This window comes from Camelus bactrianus, chromosome 29 (genome assembly GCF_048773025.1).
Source record: "Camelus bactrianus isolate YW-2024 breed Bactrian camel chromosome 29, ASM4877302v1, whole genome shotgun sequence".
NCBI lineage: Eukaryota > Metazoa > Chordata > Mammalia > Artiodactyla > Camelidae > Camelus > Camelus bactrianus.
The window spans coordinates 28,697,960-28,705,798 of NC_133567.1; the positions used below are offsets into that span (position 1 = coordinate 28,697,960).

General features: G+C 44.9%; 1 long non-coding RNA gene across 1 annotated transcript; it reads left to right on the forward strand.

The window, feature by feature from the left end:
- The first annotated feature begins 632 nt into the window (after positions 1-632).
- LOC141575534 (uncharacterized) lies at positions 633-6,923 on the forward strand. Its single transcript, XR_012503175.1, has 3 exons — positions 633-1,264; positions 4,470-4,661; positions 4,776-6,923. It is a non-coding gene; the product is annotated as an uncharacterized LOC141575534 (long non-coding RNA).
- The last annotated feature ends 916 nt before the right edge of the window (positions 6,924-7,839 follow it).

Consider the following 7,839-nt stretch of genomic DNA (forward strand, 5'->3'; position numbering starts at 1 on the left):
TTAATTTTAAAGAGGTTAATAAACCAGAGCATCTAAGCACAGACTGCCACTGATCTCACTGTCTGAGTCCCTCTTAGCTCAAGCCAGGTGCTGAGCTGGGTGTAGCCTTTGCTTTGCCTCATCCTGATCTCCTGGAAACACCTAGTCTCTACCTCCTTGCTTACAGAGAGTTCCAGAAACAAGCCTGTCTACCCACTGTGGCTCCATCCAGTTTCCTCACCACAGAAAGATGGGCCAAAAACAGAAAAAAAGAAGGTACAAATGTCACCAAGTCCAAACTCATTCTGCTCACTGCACAAAGGCCAGTAAATTAGGAGACAGGGTCTTGGGGCAATGAACAGTTTCTTTATTTAGAAAGCCATTCAGAAAGCTGGCAGACCAAGAAGATGGCAGATTAAGGTCCTGGAGAACCATCTTCCCCAAGTCAGAATTCAGGCTCCTTTCCTACTTGCTTGGTTGTTGCAAACTTCTTGACATAAGAATTCTTTGTTCTTGGAATCCTGTGTACTTGCAGCTGTCCACGTAGGTCAGATCATGGTGCCCCTGTAAACTTCCAACAAAAGAAATGTTATTTTGTATTCTGCAACTTGTTATCTTTATGTGAATGGAAATGTGTTAATGTCCTTAAAAGTCAGAGCCTTGGGAACAGGCTCTCCTCTATATTTCAGGCTATTGGCAACATTGTTCCACAAAAGGTGCAGAGCTGGCAAGACTGAGCCTAGAAAACAGAGCACAGGGTTAAAGTCAAAGGAACAGATCTAATATAGAGTCGGGTTTGTTCTTTTTCATCACACAAACAGCCCCCCTGGCCTTTCCATCCCTGATGTGCAAAATCAGGACGTGGTTTTTCCTGCAGTCACTCGCCCGCTTACCCCTGTGAAACGCACTACATTATACTGCCAGGCTCGTTGGCTTTGGGAAGTTCTGCAACTTTTTTGTTTACTAAGCATTTGGAGCATTTTGGAAACAGTTGTTTTCAGCTAGCAAATTGTCTTCTGAGGAAATTGAAAGTTTGAAAACTGTTTTAAAGCTTACTCAAAAACTAAAGAAATTTAAAGACTAAAAATATTTAAAGGATGTATCTTTCATGAGCACATATGCTAATGTTATATAGGTCCTGCTGACAACTACAATGTAACTTTCTATTTATAAAAAGGAAAATGAAAAATTGTATAATCAAGTGAAAGATCTCCATGAACAAGAAAAATGAAGAGTGAATCTTCAAGGAAAACCAGAGCTTATTCAGCAAATTAGCATCCTGAAAGTAAGTCCTTTTTAAATTCTTGAAATCAAATCGATTCTTTCTAAGCATTTTATTGTTATATTAACAATACATTTAGTTATACTTGGAAATTTTAAAATTTTACATTGATTTTCAGTTTTGTAACTTTCATGTTTTTAGTTTTCAGTGGATTTTCTTTTGGCGTTAGACAACTAATACATACTTCAGTATTTTCAGCATATTCATATTTGAATTTGACATCAGTTTTAGGAAATTGAACAGCCCTCTTGATCTGTCATTAAGCCTGGGACACTTATGTAATGCATCTCAGTAATGATGCTTTTAGTAATAATAGTAAAATAAATATACAGTATCATTTACTGTCTTAGGTCGGGTTCCAAACAAGTAGACCCTGAGCTGGGGGTCCTTGTGGAGGTGATTTCCTGCAGGATAACTCTCAGGAGAAGGGGAGCGAGAGATGCAACATGGGGGTGGGCAGGGGGAGGGAGGGCAAGTGAGACCGTGGTCTCAGCCAGAGGCTGGCGTCATTCTTCCCTCACCAGGAAGCTCAGGAGAGCAGACTGCACCGCAGAGTTGGTCCCCAAATGAGGCAAGTGAGGGAAAGCCATTTGTGCCCCCCAGCCAGTCAGGCCCTGGCTGAAGTGTGCTCTAGTAAGTGGGTGGGTGTACCTCTAGGCCAGGGGCCAGGGGCTGCCATTTGGTGAGGATGTTTCTCCAGAGGAGGGGAGCCTCAGTGGTGAGAACCAGCACTCACTGTGGCGGGCTGGCAGAGCTCACACTGTAAGGGGTTTTGGATGTTACTACACCCACCTTTAACATGTTAAGTGAAGGAGCTGAACCAACAGCCGTGGGCAAGCTAGGGTCCTGCCTTCTTTTAAGAAGTGACTAACCATTTCACCAAAACATGCAAATAGGACTGCTGTCAGAAGAAACTTCTTTGGCTGTGAATGTCATGTATGTTACACATATTCACATACTTCTTCCATTTTTCTGTAAGATAACCTAGGGCATTGAGGCAGGGCTGCTGTTAGCTCACACTGATCTTTCATGCAAAATAGAAAAAGACACACATTGTACAGACAAAGCTAGAAAGTACACAGGTTGGCAAGTGAGGGCACTTTTGAGTAAGTAGGGGGGAAAAATCTCCTTTCCCTAGGCCAAGGCTAATCTGCCTAGTTCTGAAGCATGACGATTTACATCTGCTTTCTTCCCAAATGCTTCAGTAAAGTGCTTCAAAATTTCACATCTTATATTGCCTGTTTTTTAAAAGAGAAGATCTATTCCAGGGTCCAAAACTGGAGCTCTAAATAATTTTCACAATGAAATAAATGATTTCTTTAGTACATTGGGGTTAGATGATCATATATGGAGTCCTAACGTCCTTTTATAATGTCTCTGGAAAAACAGAAAAATTGATTCTAAGGTTCAGGTAGTGGACTGTATTTGGTTGGTTAGTTTCCATGTGTCTGACTGGCAATGTGTGCTTCTCAGAAGGGAGTCTAGAATGACATGACAGGGGGCACAGACCCCACAGGAAAATGCAGCAAATCTTTGTGGGACATTGATTTGTTTTTTCCTCTGAGAATTGGCAGGAAGTATTTTTATATTCCTAATAAGCCAACACTCTGAGGGTTTGCGTTCTTTTAGATCCCACATCAGCGTTTCCCTTAGAGTGTACTCCTCACTTAGTGTTTTGCTCTTTAGAGAAAATAAACTTTTCATCTTCAGTGACACAGAGTTCCACTGTGCGTTAGTTTTGAATTTTTAAGAACTGAATATTTTGTATTGAAAGGAGTAAGGACCAGAGTGGTGGAAGATCAGGTCAGAGAGGTGGCCAGAGGCCCCTGAGTGTGTCTCACAGTAAAATCTTGAAGAACCTCAGTAACTCTCCTGAAATGACATCCACAGAAGGTCACACAGAAGATTCAACAATGAAATGATGAAGCCAAAACCCATGACAATACAGGGCTTTATGGATGGATTTATTTTCTTGGTAAGGCTGGATTTTAAGGTAGTGTGATACAAAATTTCTGACAATTTTTATTTTGAAACTGAACTGTACCAAGTGTCCTGCCATGAATCCGAGAATTCCTTCAGCAGTTCTGAGTTGAGTCCCACATTCATTTACTGAGCAACTGCCCTCTGCTTAGTGCCGTCAGGTAACCAGGTGGTGACATCAGTCTCGGTCCCCACAGAGCTTGCAGTTTGTTAAAGAGAAAAGGCCTGCACACAGGTCAGGGTCATGGAAAACAAAGCACTGAGTGCTGTGCTGGAGGGACATGGAAGGTTCGTGGGGGTGGGGGTGGGGAGAGGTTATCGGGAAGAGCCGCACTTGAATTCAGTCTTGAAGGATAAGTGTGACTCTGTGAAGCAGAGGAATGAGGATATTGAGAGTTGTGTGGAATGTTGGGCCAAGCCTTTATTTTTCCTGCATTTGTGATACAAAGGTGAGCAAAGTCAAGTTTTGCTTTTAAGTAAATATATACTGTGTCAGGTGCTGATGAGTGTTTTGAGAAGAAAATAAAGCAGCACACCTGGGGGCCAGGTTGGGGTCTGCCATTTTAGAAAGAAGGATCAGGGAAGGCCTTCCTGGGGCCGCACCTGAGCAGAAGTCCTGAGCCAGTGCAGGAGTGAGACACCCGGCTCTGGCGGGCAGAGCTGCAGGCAGGGGAAGCAGTCAGTGCAAACACCCTGGGGAAGGAGTGTGCTGAGCTTGTTCCCAGCCAGCCAGGAGGTCTCTGCAGCCCGAGTGGAGCAGGAGGGGGAAGATTTGTGGGACATTCATCAGAGGAGCAGGCAACACTGGGTTTTGCGACACTGAAGGTCACGGTAATAAGGACTTCAGATTTACCCTAACACAGGGGAGTCACCAGAGAGTTTCAGATGAAGGAGTGATATTAATGGACTCTTCAAAACAACTCACCTCTTCTTGTGTGGAGGGCGGACCGCAGGTGCTGGGAGTGGAAGAGGCGGGCTAGTTAGGGGGTCGTCGTCATCCGGGAGCAGTGAGAGCAGCGGTGGGGAGGGCCCTGCGGCTGTGCTGGGCACATGCTCAGAGCTGGCTCCGGCGGGCTCCGGGAAGCTCGTCATCATTTGGAGGGGGCGGGGTAAAATCAGAGCTGAAATTTAGGAAAGATGACCAGCAGCAGAATAGGACGAATTGGGTAAAAGAGAGCCTATATCGCAATCTGTCGTGATTAGGAATAAGTTGCTTTTGTATTTCTAGGAATATCAAGAAAGAGAAAACAGGCTTATTGGAAGACCTCAAAAGACTGAAGCAAGACAAGCAAGCTCTTGAAGCAGACTTGGGAAAAACGAAGAAAGAGAGAGACCAAGCCAGAGAGCAGGTGCGCGCACCACAGGGAGCACGCCGATCTGGGATGAGTACTTTATACTAGTAACGGTGCTGAACTTGAGTGTAAGTTATAGCAACTAATATAAGCAAAATGCTATTCCTAGAAGTATATTGTAATTTTAGAAACTTTTGAAAATTAGTTATTAAGAGGTATGTACATTTGATTGGTTTCAGCAGCAATAATTGCAAGAGTTGAAGAAACTCAAAAATTATTTTGAATTCGTGGCATTGTGTGCGCAGCTGTTTGCAGTCTTCCCAGCTGGACCGCGACCTTCCAGGGCCGGACTCCCTTTTTATCCCTGGGCCTGAAACATAAGCTCTCAAGTGTTTGACAGGTGAACAGGCAACACCGTGCTGTGTTTGTAGAAGACACGAGGGTGAATATGGCGTTCCCCACCTGGGAAAATAAAGGAGGAGTAAGGTAAGAATGCAGAAAAGTTTAATATTTAAAAAAAATTAGAAATAAACAGGAGATTCCTGGTAAGGGTTTCAGGGAGGAGAAGCGTTTGAGCTGGGTCCTGGCAGGTGGAGGGCCTCGGGAGGAGAGGAGGGAGGCCTCGCAGCTGTGTCTCGTGGGCGTGTCACTGAGCGCACCTGTCCTGGGCTGCAGGCGGGCAGGGCACAGGGCCAGAAAGGTCGATCAGAGGAGCCCTTATTGCCAAAGGAAGGCTCTTTTTTCTGCGATTTTATGATCTTCAGTGTAAGATACGTACAAAAAATCCACTAACCTGTTCGTAAGAAATGTACTTTCCTCTTCTGCAAAATACAGTAATAATCATTGCTCCCATCACGTATTTGTCGTGTTAAATAAAATCATACAAACTTTGAGGATTCAGACTGTGAACACAACCTTCTTTTACTAACACACTGTACTGTGCACAACTTTGCTACATCCATTGTTTGTTTGTTTGTTTGTTTTTGCCCCTTATTTTTTCATGATGCTTTCATTAAATAGGCATTGGTTTTCATGTGAAATCTTTTAATTTAGTTATTTCCATATTTTGAAAAATTACATTCAGGTTATTGAGTTACTTTATCTTATAGGTGAAAAATTATATGAAATAATAATTTTGGAAGAAACACATAAGAAATGAGTAGCCTGCAGAAAAGATTACAGCAGTGTGCTGAAAACCAGGAGCTTCTGGGTGATGATACAGTTCAGCTTAAGAAAGCAACAGAATAAACAGAAGCTGACTCCTGAGGTGATAGATGGTTCTGGAACATGCTCCTGTAGATGAACACTGTTCACCAAAATAGTCAGCTCGGAGACTTGAGTCACTGAACCAGTGCTCTAAGTGCTGTTAATTAAAACAGCTCATTTGGGTTTGGTTTGCTTTACTTTGGGTAGTCTATTTTAGATTAGACTGAGAATACAGTCCCCTGTCCATATCTAGGGGCCCCCTATCCAGTAGATTGAACGAACTGTGGAAGGAAAATATTCAGAAAAAAACGGAAAGTTTAAAAAAGCAACACTTGAATTGGCCACAGGATGATAACTACTTACATAGCATTCACGTTGACACAGATACTGTGAGTAATCTAGAGAGGATATAAAGAACACGGGTGGGAGCATGTAAAATCCGTGCAACTCCTCTAAAATTTTATACAAGATGTGTCAGAATCCATGGATGGGGGCATCAGGGGGAAGTCAAGGAACCAGTGCCCTAAGGTTACCAAGGGATGACTGGAAGCCCAGGCTCCTGATCCAAGCCTGGCACGACCCCATGTGGTCTGAATCCTGCCTGTACCACACTCCCCTGGTCACTCTCCTCCAGCCCTGCCAGAATGCCTTCTTCTGGAACACATCAAGCTCAATGCACTTCGTATCTGACCTCTAGAAATACCCGTTATTTTCTGAGCATGGCTCTGCATCAAAACCACGTGGTGCATTGCCACGACAGAAGACAGGATGGAGGTTCCTTAAAAAAATTAAAAATGCACTTACCATATGATCCAGCTTTCCCACACCTGGGGATACGTCAGGAGAAACAGCTAATTCAAAAAGTCACATGCACCTCAGTGCTCACAGCAGCCCTATTTATAACAGCCAGGACTTGGAACCAAACCAAACGTCCATCGCCTGGTGACTGCATAATGAAGAAGTGGTCAATTTATGCCATGGAGTACTACTCAGCCATGAAAAACGATAAAACGATGTCATTTGCGGCAACGTGGATGGACACAGAGTCATGCTGAGTGAAGTAAGACAGAAGAGAGAAAAATGCCATATGATACCACTTCCATGTGGAATCTAAACAAAGTACAGAAAGGATCTAAACGACAAAAGAAGAACAACCCAAAGACATAGAGAAACAAACTAATGGTTACCAGGGAGGGAAGGGGGTGGGAAGGGGTAAATATGGGAATTGGAAAATTGCCCCTCTTGGGGAGTGAAGGAAATGGTAGCTATCTTGATGGTGGTGATGGTTTTCGGGGTATAGACGTCTATGAAAATTCATCAAATACTACATGTGAGATGTGTCTAATTGACGGAACAGAAATCGTAGCACAATAAAGGTGTTTTCAAAGAAAAGAGAGATGGGCTGCATTGTGTCCTATGCTTCTATGTGTCTTCAGGGAGGCCTCAAGAGGGCGGTGCTGGCCTTCCCGCCAACACGATGACATGAAGCCCGAACAATCCATCGATGGGAAGAAGATAAGTGCCATGGTCCCATGTGGACCCCAAGCTTAGGCATGGTGCATGGGTGACATTTATCGAGAATCCAGCGAGGTTGCGGCCAGAGCTTGAGGCCGGGGCAGCAAAGCGCAAGTGGCACTGAGGAGCATCGTGGCGCAGAGGCTGGACTGGGGGCCCGCAGGCTCCTCCCAGGAGGAGCCTCCGTGTTTGGGAGGTGGCTAACGTGCCTGCTTCGTGTCACCAGCAAGTGACGCCACCTGTGGACAATCAGCTGCAATCCTGAGCCGGGTCAGCCCTGGGTGATGCGCTAAAGGCTCCTACCAGAGGGGGCGCCAGACGGACAGTGACCCAAGCAACAGGCTGCTGAGTTTCCAGCCTGTGTTTCTCGTGCTTTCCGTGTCTCACTGCGTTTCAGTGTCACCCCGAGGAATTCGGGCGGTCTTTACAGGCTGATGGCCTCTCGGTTCCTCATCAGCCTGGCAAGCCCCCCAGCCCTCTCTGGCCAGACCCTGGCGAGCGCCTTCCCTTGTTCTACCAAAACCCTTCCCACCCTCGCCTGCGGTGAGCTTTTGTTATTTTAATTGATGGGAATGAGGATACCTT